Source organism: Diabrotica virgifera, chromosome 1 (assembly GCF_917563875.1).
Source record: "Diabrotica virgifera virgifera chromosome 1, PGI_DIABVI_V3a".
NCBI lineage: Eukaryota > Metazoa > Arthropoda > Insecta > Coleoptera > Chrysomelidae > Diabrotica > Diabrotica virgifera.
In genome coordinates this window covers 179,712,965-179,726,153 of record NC_065443.1, presented here as the reverse complement: position 1 = coordinate 179,726,153, position 13,189 = coordinate 179,712,965, and the positions used below count along the sequence as shown (strand labels likewise).

General features: G+C 31.4%; 1 protein-coding gene across 2 annotated transcripts in view; it reads left to right on the top strand.

Moving 5' to 3' along the window:
• LOC126878913 (phosphatidylinositol 4-kinase type 2-alpha) overlaps window positions 1–13,189 on the top strand; it is a 598,768-nt gene that overhangs the window by 467,257 nt on the left and 118,322 nt on the right. The gene's annotated exons all lie outside the window — the stretch shown is intronic.

Below are 13,189 nucleotides of genomic sequence, written 5' to 3'. Positions count from 1 at the left end.
TTGAAGTTTAAACGCTGCTGATTAAAGTTGCTAGATTCTGAAAGAACTCTTGATGGATGCTGAGTGGAAACAGCAGCTTGGCTTTGTGGTATAGTCTTTGGATAAACAGTGGTCTTTTGTGGCTTCGTAATGACTTCGAGATGACTTAATAAAGCTGATTTTGTATCTTTGTTTAATATTTTTGACAAAACCAAACAAAAAATTATTGTAAGTACACTTACTAACTTTGTAATATTAAGGTAGACGATAAAAATCAAAGCAGAATGTGCAAAAAGTAGTTAAATATATTTTGTTCTATTCTAAACTTCTGGGCTACTATAAGTAACTCTTCGAAATAGGAGTAGCTCAAAATAAAGATTTTCTGGGCTACTAAAAAAAGTACCCTCTTCTAGTTTTATTGTTTGAGGACAAACCAAACAAACATTTAATGTAAGCAGTAAACTTACTACCCTCGTAATATGAAATCTAGGCAAAATGCGCACAAAGTAGTTGAATAAATACATTTTATTGTATTCTAAACTTCTGGGCTACATTAAAGTACCTCTGAGAAATAGAAGCAGATAAAATAATCATAAAGATTGTCTGGGCTGCTAAAAAGTACCCTCTGCTGTAATTTTATTGTTTGAAGACAAACCAAACAAAAAGCTTGGTGTAATTAAACTTGCTTGTAATCTTAAATCGAAGTAGAATTTACAAAAGTAGTGAAATAAATATAATTCTATTGTATTCCAAACTGCTGGGCTACTGTAAAAATACCTCTGAGAAATAGAAGCAGATAAAATGATCATAAAGATTGTCTAGGCTACTAAAAAATACCTCTGCTCTAGTTTTATTGTTTGAACACAAAACCAAACAAATAATTTAGTGCAAGTAAACTTGCTTGTAACGTGAAATCGAAGTAAAATTTACAAAAGCAGTTAAACTAATATATTTTGTTCTATTCTAAACTTCTGGACTACTGTAGAGTACCTCTGAAAAATAGAGGCAGGTCAAATAATCATAAAGATTTTTTGGGCTGCTTAAAAGCACCCCTGCTCTAATTTTATTGGTAAACCCTTTATTTTGTTCTATTTTAAACCTTTGGGCTATAATTTTATTTTTAAACCCCTAATAATGTAGTCTGTATTACTTTGGGCTACCTTAAGGTATCCTTATTGACACAAACAATATAAATTTTTGCATAATATCATGTCTGTCGGACATTTTGCTACAAAATAAACATTAATAGGAAAACCAGTGCAGTGTGGCAACATAGCGCCTGTTACATCTCTGTGTGTTTTGACAAATACTATTGACGTTTTGAGTATTTCGAATAGGGAAGAAGGCGAGATATAGTAACTATGACAACAGAGAAAATATATTTAACTACTTTTTGCACATTCTGCATTGATTTTTATCGTCTACCTTAATATTACAAAGTTAGTAAGTGTACTTACAAGTATGCATGTCATGTAATACATGCCATTTCGTTCGTTGCAATCCGGGACTTCACGCTGGGATTTGTTTTGGTTTGATCAGGGAGAGCAGCATATGTGCCTCCTGATGAGAGACTAATAAGTTTCGAAACCGGTAGAGGTGCTTGCTCTACTCTCTGATTGGACTAGAATATGGTTCGGCTGTATTTTCGTTTTGCAACGAAATTGAAAATATTTATTCATTTTTGATTTACATTTACTCTGATTGGAGTACGAAGGGAACCATTCTCGTTGGAACTTTACCGCGCTGAGCATATGGGACGTGAATTGTAAATTGTAGAATTCACTCATCTTCCTTAGTCTCAGCATCCGTATGGCTTGCATATTGTAGAAGCCTCGGAGGTGTAACCAGAGAAGGTTCCCATTGTTTTCATTTTGTTGGGGTGTAGAATAGCATTATGTTGTTTTATATGCCATTAAAGTGAAAACTTAGTCTTGTTGTAGCAGTTGCCGCTAGGGCATCTATGCCATTTCGTTCGTTGCAATCCGGGACTTCACGCTGTTGTTTTGGTTTGATCAGGGAGAGCAGCATATGTGCCTCCTGATGAGAGACTAATAAGTTTCGAAACCGGTAGAGGTGCTTGCTGCACTCTCTGATTGGACTAGAATATGGTTCGGCTGTATTTTCGTTTTGCAACGAAATTGAAAATGGTTATTCAATTTTGATTTACATTTACTCTGATTGGAGTACGAAGGGAACCATTCTCGTTGGAACTTTACCGCGCTGAGCAGATGGGACGTGAATTGTAAATTGTAGAATTCCCTCATCTTTCTTAGTCTCAGCATCCGTATGGCTTGTATATTGTAGAAGCCTCGGAGGTGTAACCAGAGAAGGTTCCCATTGTTTTCATTTTGTTGGGGTGTAGAATAGCATTATGTTGTTTTATATGCCATTAGAGTGAAAACTTAGTCTTGTTGTAGCAGTTGCCGCTAAGGCATCTATGCCATTTCGTTCGTTGCAATCCGGGACTTCACGCTGGGATTTGTTTTGGTTTGATCAGGGAGAGCAGCATATGTGCCTCCTGATGAGAGATTATTAAGTTTCGAAACCGGTAGAGGTGCTTGCTGCACTCTCTGATTGGACTAGAATATGGTTCGGCTGTATTTTCGTTTTGCAACGAAATTGAAAATGGTTATTCATTTTTAATAGAAAATAAACAAATTAAAGAAAAAGCGAAATCCAGTCTATGTTAACAATGATCTTACTGCAAAGGAAAGGGAAATAGATTACCACATACGAAAAAGGGCAAAAACAGAGAAGAATAGGGGTAAGCAAGTACAGATTAAATATCAAAAAATTATAATAGAAAATGTAGAATGGATATGGAATAAAGAAAAACGAGACCTCGAAGTCAGAAATATGAAAAATTCAAAAACTGATATACGAAAATACGACGGTAATAATGGAGACGACAATGGCAGGAATAAGGACAAAGAAACCAGAGAACGATAATAAAATAAAAAACAGCAAGGGCGTGAACTAATAAATAACGACACGATAGAAATAGTTATTTGGAACACAAGAGGAATAAATGGCAAAGAAGAGGAAATAGTCGAAGAAATGAAAACACTGAAAATTGACTATTTGGAGTCACAGAAACAAAAAAGAGAGGAACAGGAATGAAAGAAATAAAAGACGGATGCAATATATGGTGGTCAGGAGTGGACCAAAGTAGCACTGCGAAAGCAGGAGTAGCGGTAATTGTAACTCCGTCCTACATGAAGAACATCATCGATGTCCAATTCACAAAAAAGGATTTTAACAGTTCAACTAAAGATTAAACAAGAAAAGTATAATTACATCATAACATCATATGCACCAACTGATAATACAAACAAGAATGAAACAAATGAGTATTTTGAAAAACAAGAAATAATAGACAAGACAGAGATTAACAATTTAATAATAATGGGCGACATGAATGGAAGAGTGGGAAAACAAAATGCTGGTATATAAAAATGGCTAGGAAAAGAGGAAGAAGAGACGAGAAACAATAATTGAACAAGGACTATAAATTTATGCATTGAAAATGATCTGATAATAGGGAATTCAAAATTTACACACAAAGACGTCCACAAATACACAAGGGAAGAGAGGGGTAGAGGCGAGAGATCAATTATTGATTATTTCCTAAAATTAACAAAACAAAACAAAATGAACAACAAAACAATTAAAAGCGGGTATGTCCATCTCTTGCAGTAACGACTGCTCGCAATCTGTTTGGCATCGAATAAACATGTGTTATCCTTGCCCGGGGAATAGCCCAATATTTCTCTACTAGGGCCATAACTGTACCAAATTGTCTGGAGGCTATGATGATGGCGAATAGCTTTTTTTAATTCATCCCATAAATACTCAATAGGATTAAGATCTTGGCTGCATGCGGGCCATTCTAATCTTATCAATCCAACCTCTATTTTATAAGTCAATCAGTGTTTTTATTTACAAAAAATGGTACAGCACTTACACGAAAAGAGATATTCGGATAATTCAAAAAACAAAATTTTAGTGATGCCTCCGGGATAATATGACAGGACTATGAAACAAAATCAGCTCTTCAATTTTTCCGCAGAATGTGTTAAAGTTAGGAGAAAATACAACGCTTCCATTCACCCCTTTATAATTAAAACACTACAAGAAAAAGTGAAATATATAATTAAATTTTAATAGGCTAATACAGCTCCGAATTGTTGAAATGGGTGAATCAGCTTAAATCACGAATATATATATATATATATATATATATATATATATATATATATATATATATATATATATATATATATATATATATATATATATATACAGGGTGCGCCAAACCTCTGGTCTTCTTTGATTACGGCTAAACTATGAGATATACAAAAAAATGTTTATAACAAAACTAATGTGTATCAAAGAGGTCTATAATTTAAAATTATTTTCAATTATACAGGGTGAGTCAGAACGACGGTATGAACCAAAGTTGTATTTTTTTAAGTGGAACACCCTGTATATTAAATCATTTTTGAATATATTATTTAAAAATATGAAAAATTTGTATAAGGTGTTATAGGCCTAAAGTTAATAATTTTCGAAATATTTACATTTTTATTGAGAGAAATGGTAATATTTATAGGGTTGTGGATTATGTTTCCAAGGAAATAAAAATTTAGGTGATAAGTCAAAGTTTTTAGAATATAGTGTTATTTTTAAATAATTTAATATTTTTTACTTTTAGCCATAAAATATACAGTGTGATCACTATTTGCAAATACAAAATTTTCTCATTTTTTTAAATGGGACACCCTGTATATTAGTTTTGCGTTTTGTAGTAAATATTACAACCTTTCTTTTGGTATAAGGTTGTATGTACCTAGCTTGCTTCGTTTTGTAGATATTTTAAAAAAACTATAGATTTTACGTGTTTGCGGATTTTTTATTTAAAAATTTTTTTGCAAAAAAAAATAATTATAATCTGGTTTTAGAAACATACACTAAAATATAAAATATGAAAATAAAAACGTAATTAAAGATTAAAATAAATCGTATGCTAGTACAATTCAATTGAATTTAATAACTTTAAATTATTTTACAAAAAATATTTTACCATATTAATGAATGCATAAATTAGTTACTAAATTAAATAAACAACCAAATTTTAAATCAACCGTAGTAATTTTTCTACTACAGGAACTTTCCTGTACCAAATTAATTGTTAGTTAAATTGTATTTAGTTAAACTTTTAATTTACCTTTTAAATTTACTTACATACATCTTGAGAATATAAAAATTATTATAAAGTATGCTTTGAAACAAATGAATGTTAAATGTATCATCCAAAATATTTATTAATATAAATAGTATTTACTGGTGTCACAAAAACTGGTAGTACTTTTGTAGTTGAAATTTTTGTAACAATTTTTTATATTTTAAATTTTAATTTCTTAACCGAAAAATTTTTGGATATGACATTTGTTTTGGGCGAGACCATTAGAAATTATTACCAGCTTTTGTGACACGAGTAGGTACATAGATACTATTTACTTCTTAATATACTTCCATAACGTTCATTTGTTTCAAAGCATACTTTATACGTTCTCAAGGTGTAGGTAAATTAAAAAGTTATTAACTGATCTTACTCGTAAATACAATATAACTAACAATTAATTTGGTACAGAAAAGTTGCTGCGGTAGAAGAATTACTACGATTGATTTAAAATTTGGTTGTTTATTTAATTTAGTAACTAATTTATGTATTCATTAATAAGGTAAAATATTTTTTGTAAAATAATTTAAAGTTATTAAATTCAATTGAATTGTACTAGCATACGATTTATTTTAATCTTTAATTACGTTTTTATTTTCATATTTTATATTTTAGTGTATGTTTCTAAAACCAGATTATAATTATTTTTTTTTGCAAAAAAATTTTTAAATAAAAGATCCGCAAAAACGTAAAATCTATAGTTTTTTTTAAATATCTACAAAACGAAACATGCTAGGTACATACAACCTTATACCAAAAGAAAGGTTGTAATATTTACTACCAAACGCAAAACTAATATACAGGGTGTCCCATTTAAAAAAAATGAGAAAATTTTGTATTTGCAAATAGTGATCACACTGTATATTTTATGGCTTAAAGTAAAAAATATTAAAGTATTTAAAAATAACACTATATTTTAAAAACTTTGACCTATCACCTAAATTTTTATTTCCTTGGAAACATAATCCACAACCCTATAAATATTACCATTTTTCTCAATAAAAATGTAAATATTTTGAAAATTATTAACTTTACGCCTATAAGACTTTATACAAATTTTTCATATTTTTAAATAATATATTCAAAAATGATTTAATATATAGGGTGTTCCATTTAAAAAAATACAACTTTGGTTCATACCGTCGTTCTGACTCACCCTGTATAATTGAAAATAATTTTAAATTATAGACCTCTTTGATACACATTAGTTTTGTTATAAACATTTTTTTGTATATCTCATAGTTTAGCCGTAATCAAAGAAGACCAGAGGTTTGGCGCACCCTGTATATATAATATATATATATATATATATATATATTTATATATTTATATATATATTTATATATATATATTTATATATATATATATGTATATATATATATATATATATATATATATATATATATATATATATATATATATATATATTATTTTTAGCCTCTCATGACGTCCCCCCATGTTAAACTGTAGTCTCTCGTGGCGTCCAGGTCTTCGTGGACTCCGATATACGGTTGCCACGAGGATTTTCTCTAAAATTTATCGCAGGTGAAAGGTACCACTTCCTACAATGCCTGAACAAAATATTGGCCGGATGTCCTCAGACACGTTATCTGTATAATAATATACACATTACTTGGAGCAGTTGCCGTCAGGCGCGCCACGTTCGCTTGCTGTATATCTAAAATCACTTTAACGGTTTTGGTGACTTCCAAATATATATTTATTCAGTTTAAGGTTGTCGCGGAATCCGTATATTTCAGTTTATGTCCTCATGGCTTCTACTACACTGTTGCCACCTCAAATGTTGGTATTTAGACTTCGGATATTTTTATAAATGATTATTGTAGTATGTTAAAACAATTATTGTTGTGACAGATTAATGATGTTCTCTTTGTATAATTAACAATGTATTTTTTTATTACAAAAATAAAAAAAATTAAAAAGTATGTTCAGTAAAATTGATGAATTTATCATAACCAGTTTGCCGAAACTGGTGGTCTAATTGCTCAATTGTAACATATTATAGAAGTGTTAGAATTTAATTCTTAATTCTTGATTAGAAGATCCAGATTTAGAAATTAGAACCACAAACACATTTAAAGAATGTAAATATCTCGAATCTATAATATCTAAAGAAGGCAAAAGAGACATCGAAAACAGAACACAGCAGGGCAAAATAGCCGTAAACATTCTAAGCTCTCAGCTATGGTCTAAAAAGATAAGATAAAAAACAATAATTTATAGTACCTTGGTAGAGCCTATTATGACTTATGGGGCAGAAGTTTGGCAGATCACGAAAAAAGATAGACAGAGAATAGAAGTAGGTAGTAGAAATGGATTATCTAAGGAGAGCGTGTGGTATATCCAAAAAAGATCGCATCAGGAATGAAGATATTAGAAGGAGGACAAAAACTGTATATTCCAAAGTAGATAGAATTGAAACGACACAACTAGTCTGGTATGGTCACGTCAAACGAATGAATGAACATAGATGGCCAAAGAAAGCTTTAAATTATATACCACAACAAAGAAGAAGAAGAAGGGGAAGGCCTTGAGTTACCTGGGAAGAACATGTACAGCACATCATGAGAGCTAGAGCCATCAAAGAAGACGAATGGATGGACAGAAAAAGATGGCGGTCGAAATGCAAGAAGCAGCAGAGGCTATAGGAACCTCGCTTATAGATATGTAGATATAATTCTTTATTACAATATTTTTAATTATATAATTTTTCTATTCTCATACTATAATATATCAATTATGATGTCACCACCTTTATCATAGATATAATCAGAGAGATTATTAGATATAACTAAGAAAGGAGGACGACCCTCTCCAGGAAGTACATAAAATAATGCCCTCTATTCGTAACGGAACATCACAAGAAATATGGGAGACTTTTAAACATTGTGTAACAACACCAATTGATCATCCAAAGATAAATAATCCTGTGCAACGGAAACACTGGATAACAGATGAAACCTTTCAAATCATTGAGAATAGAAGAAATCTTTGTCAAAGTGGTATGCATAGTGAAAAAGCTAGTTTAAGAAACCTCAATAAAGAAGTAAAGCGAAGATGCAAGGCAGATAAAAAACTGTACTATCAAAAATAAAACGGGATAATACCCGAAGGTTGGCTGTATACCATCTAGTTAAATAAAATTAACATGAAGTAAAACTCCCTAGTGTAGTTGGTATATTTAATAAAAATTATAAAAATTTTTAAAAATCCAAACGGATTACGTTCAAAACGTTTTCGGACTTATCAGTCCATCATCAGTGAACTCTCTGTCCTTGCTAAATAGCCACAATGCCAAACACTGGTCAAGATGTATGTTCTAACTACATGGTGAAATCTGATCTACAATTTGGCTTACATTGGATGCCAACGGATTAGTAGTAGGAACATGATGCTCTACTCCATTAATTAAGAGATTTTTTTATAATTAGGTCTACATTGAACTACGTTTAGTCTGTCAATTTTAGATTGACAGACTAAACGTAGTTCAATGTAGACCTAATTATAAAAAAATCTCTTAATTAATGGAGTAGAGCATCATGTTCCTAGTACTAATCCGTTGGCATCCAATGTAAGCCAAATTGTAGATCAGATTTCACCATGTAGTTAGAACATACATCTTGACCAGTGTTTGGCATTGTGGCTATTTAGCAAGGACAGAGAGTTCACTGATGATGGACTGATAAGTCCGAAAACGTTTTGAACGTAATCCGTTTGGATTTTTAAAAATTTTTATAATTTTTATTAAATATACCAACTACACTAGGGAGTTTTACTTCATGTTAATTTTATGTACTATCAAAGTATATGCAAAGAAATTGAGAGACATGATCAGAATAATCAGCCGAGAGATCTATTTAGAAAAATACGCTACTTAACAAGATACTTCAAAGCCAGAACTTGGGCCATTGAAGACAACACTGGAACTCTGAGAACAATCAGAGAAGATATAGCAGAGACATGGAGATCGTATTGCAGGGACCTATATAAAGATGATCAACGCCAAGAACCTGTTAACCAAATCTTTGACGAGGTAGAAGAAGAACTTGATATACTTGAAAATGAAGTAAGACTAGCGATCATTTAGCTCAAATATAATAAAGCACCAGGTCCAGATATGATAACAGCAGAAATACTCAAAGCCACAGAAGAAACTGGCGTAAAATTACTTCATCGACTCTGTAACCAAATATGGCATTCTAAACAATGGCCTAAAGACTGGACAAAATCTACAATAACAACAATTCATAAAAAGGCAGCTTCCATAAATGCGACAATTATAGAACTATTTCTCTTATATCACATGCCATTAAAATTAAAATAATGCTACATATAATCAATGAGAGAATAAAAACATTCTTTCAAAGAGAAATTCCACAAGAGCAAACTGGATTTACCAAAGGTAGAGGTACTCGAGAACACCTGTTGAATATAAGACAGATAATAGAAAAATCTAGGGAATTCAATATTCCACTGTACATATGCTTTATAGATTATCGTAAAGCGTTCTACAAGGTCAAGTGGAGACACTTATGGCGAATACTAAATATTACATGCGAGTAAGGGACAAAATAAAGATCAAATTAGTCAAAGACAAAAACCGGAAAGTAAACACAAGAAGAAGATACAATGTCGAAGCTCTTAAACAAGAAAACACAAGAATCGAATTCACAAAAGGACTGAAACTAAACCGAACAGGTCCCAACATGAGGAAACAGTGGAAGAAATATGGAAGAACTTCAAGGACATTATGCAAAAACTGCAAACGAAATTATAGGGATGAAAAAAAGAGAAAAAAAAATGGATAACCGGAGACACATTGTACTCCAGGGAAATATATCAAAAATATACGTTCGGAACACTTGACCGGCCAGGTTTCAAATGGATTTTTTGGACACTATATACCTATTACATTATAAATACAAAAATGTCCGTTACAGTTCGGACGATAATTTTAGTTATTAACAAATAAGGGTCAAAAATGGCAGTTTTTTCGTTTAAATCGTTACAGGTAAAAATAAGTAATTAAATATCTTATATCAGATAGAGTATTAATTTTTAGTAGATGAACAAAGGTTTAAAATGGCAGTTTTTGAATTTTCGTACGATTATTTGTTGCTTCGGAAATTGCAAAATAAAACTTAAATTTCGAAAATAACAAATTTGCTATAACTTTTTCAAAAATAAACTTAAGACTGATATTACATGAAATATTGGGTCAAACAGTCCATGTCCAGTCCAGATAATACACAAAAAATTTCAAGGCGATTCGTCAATTAGTTTACATTTTATTCAATTTGTTTATAAAAAAAAGCCTTTTCTTTGCAATGATGAAGCATGCTTTTCTTCATAAAATAATAATGATACAGCAATTTTGTGGAAACCACACGAAAACAGAATACTTATGTTTTCAAAGTTTTTAAAAAATAATAAAAAGTCATTTTTATCATTCCGAAAATATTTTAGTAAAATAGAGTCATTTTTGGCTTATAAACAATTTGAATAACTTTGTTAGTATTGACTGCAAACTAAATTAATCGACTTAGGGATGCTAAAGACCTACCGGTTATAACCTAAAACCGGTTTTTTTAATTCGAAACAACCGGTTTTACCGGTTGATTTTTTGTCCCGTTTATAACCGGTTTTTTCTTTTTAAAGTAATTACCGGTGAAAAACCGAATAAGTTACCTGTGGAAAAAAATTTATTTAGAGAAAAATGAAGAAATTTCTATCTATTTTCGATCTCAATCATATGTATTATAAATAATATGCGAAGTAATTAACCCAAACAACCATAGTTCAACTTTTATTTATTAATAGAGAACTGGACGAAAGTGTCACATCAGCTTTTATGAAACAATTTTGGGAATAGTTATTTTTAGATTTAGATGATAATATATTTACATAAAAAAGTAAGTGATCTGCTTGAAATTGATATTCCAACCATCATCTAAAAAATTGTTTATACTTGAGTACTTGAGACTCTTGTTTGTAAGAAATTTGAATACCGAAAACCGATTAGGAACCTCCATTATGTAATTTTTAAACAATAAATAATTCTTAGGATATAAAAGGTAGGTATTATACGAACGTATTAAAAAATATTACCTACTGAAATTTTTTGATGGCAATAGAGAAGTAAATAATGAATTTGTTTATCGAATTTATTTTTAAGTAAAATATAAGTCATTTGGATGTTTTTTTAAACTTGATAGATCCAAGGGACATTTCGGTAGATCGGTAGGATCATCACTTTTGGGAATATCCCAATTATTGACAACGCAATATACGCCGACGCCGTCTACAACGAGCGACGAATCAGAGATTGGGGTACTTTCGCCCATTTTTAGGGTAATTTGAAAGCGCCTGGGAAAATTTTTATAGGTTGAATTGGTTGGGGAATTTTTCGGGAGGAAAATTGAGCAAACTAAAGTGCAATATAAATGTAACATTATAACCTATTGAGTATTTGCTTTTGATTAAAAAAACGAAAACCGGTTTTTGGTACAACCGGGTTTTTGACCGGTTATAACCGCCAGGTTAAAAAAACGGTATAACCGAAAACCGGTTTTTTGTTCAACAACCGCCATCCCTAGACTTTAGGATTTAAAAGGCTGGTACTTTTACATTATTATTGTATTATCGGTTTATAACGTTCTCCGTCTTCCGATACCCGTTCGCCACTCCTCTCCGTCCGTACATTGATCTACTTTCAGACCTCTTTCATCCATGGCTTTGTTTATTCCTGCCTGTCAACTTTACCTCGGTCTACCTCTTCTTCTTCTACCTTGCGGTTTCTAGTTTTGCACTTGTTTTGTGATTCTGTCTTCATGCATTCTTTGTACGTGACCAAACCATCGTAGTTGTATTTCGTTGATTTCGTAATTTGTTGTATGTGTGACCTTCATTATTTCTCGTATCCGTTCATTGGTGACATGTTCTCTTCTTGATCTTCCTGCAGCTCTTCTCCAGAAGTCCATTTCGGTGACATCTAACATTCGTTTTGATTTTTCCTTCATATGCCATACTTCTCAGCTCTATGTTATAATGCTTTTCACTACGGCGTTATGGATCTTTTTCTTGTTTTGGTTGTTTATCTGCTTGTCCCAGAGTACTGAGTTTAGGAGCCTAATTGCTTTCCTGCCCTGAGTATTTCGTTCTTTAATGGCTCCGTCCAGTGTTCCATCATTCGTGATTTTTATACCCAGGCATTTATATTCGTGACATTTACTGATTGTTTCTCCTCCTTACTATAGTCGAGGTAGTGAAGCATTTTGGCTCGCAATTTTTTCATCCAACATGGATTTACTTGAAATTTTCACAGAAGGTAGGGAATAGTCCAAGAATCATTTTCTATATCATGCCGCTGTACGCTAAAAGCTTGGGGTGGTTACCACCCTATCTCGGGGACGGGAATATTTTATTGCATTTTAACCATGTAAATCGATGTAAAAAGTAATTCCAAAAAAAAATGTTTTTTAAATTTTTTTAAAAAAATGTTTTTTTGAAAGTAACAGTTTTTCAACGAAAAAATCGCCTTTTTTAGAGGGTTTTTTGAGAATACCTCGAAAAATATGCATTTAATCAAAAAAAAACTGTAGATATCAAAAATGTATCTTTTAGTAACACAAATTAAATTAAACTTAAATAATCTTTTTTTAAGTATACCTACTGTTAGACCTTTCAAAAAATAATAATATGAAGCTCCTCTAGCATGAAAATTAAGCGACTTATGATCAAAACAGTCGGTACCTGCTATTCTCTATGAAAAAATCAGTGAAAACAACCCCCTAACTAGCCTACTAATTAAAAATTGGTCTTCACCTTTCTGTCATTCCCTTTATATTCGTATTATCAATACACCCAAGAAGTTTGACCTATTTAAAAGGCCTAATTTTAGAAAAATTGGAGTTACGAATACTGGAGATACGAAAAAAATTATGGACT